At 37.8% G+C, this 815-nt stretch overlaps 1 pseudogene; it reads right to left on the bottom strand.

Moving 5' to 3' along the window:
- LOC128247843 (uncharacterized protein DDB_G0271670-like) overlaps nucleotides 1-479 on the bottom strand; it is a 2,746-nt pseudogene extending 2,267 nt beyond the window's left edge.
- Nucleotides 480-815: the final 336 nt, after the last annotated feature.

Here is an 815-nt window from a genome sequence, read left to right as displayed (position 1 = left end):
ATTATTATTATTATTATTATTATTATTATTATTATTATTATTATTATTATTATTATTATTAAATTTACTACAATTGCTATTATTAAGTTCACTATAATTTTTTTAAATTTTTTGTTCGTTTGTTTGTTTTTTTTTTCATTTATTGGTATTGTGGAAGTTGATCTATTTGATCTCGTTCACACTGATGACAACGACATTAATAACATCCATGCTCTTGTGGCTGCTGAAGATGATGATGATGATGATAATGATGACGATGATGATGATGAGGATTATGATGATGATGATGATGACGATTATGATGATGATGGTGATGAGGACGATAAGGATGATGATGATGATGACGACGAGGATGATGATGATGATGATGATGATTATGATGATGATGATGATGACGATTATGATGATGATGGCGATGATGACGATAAGGATGATGATGATGATGTTGATGATGATGATGATGATGACGATGATGATGACGATGATGAGCTGACGATGATGATGACGATGATGATGACGATGATGATGATATAGCTACTGTTGCTGCTGCTGCTGTGGTCGCTGCCGCAGCATCTTCTGCTGCTGCTCGTGCTGGTGTTGATGACGAAGAAGAAGGTGAAGAGAGAATGAGGAACGAGTACAGGTGTAGGAGGCAAAGAGGTGTTGGAAGAAAAATCGGAAACTGATGAGAAAAGAGACATTAAAATCGTTCCTGTAATTATTATTCGCTTTGAATGCCTTTGTCAACGTCGCTATTCCGTTCTTGCATTCGGTGGTGGTGGCGGCGGCGGCGGCGGTGGTGGTGGTGGTGGCGG

This window comes from Octopus bimaculoides, chromosome 5, assembly GCF_001194135.2.
Source record: "Octopus bimaculoides isolate UCB-OBI-ISO-001 chromosome 5, ASM119413v2, whole genome shotgun sequence".
NCBI classification, from domain to species: domain Eukaryota; kingdom Metazoa; phylum Mollusca; class Cephalopoda; order Octopoda; family Octopodidae; genus Octopus; species Octopus bimaculoides.
This window is presented reverse-complemented; position numbering and strand designations above follow the sequence as displayed.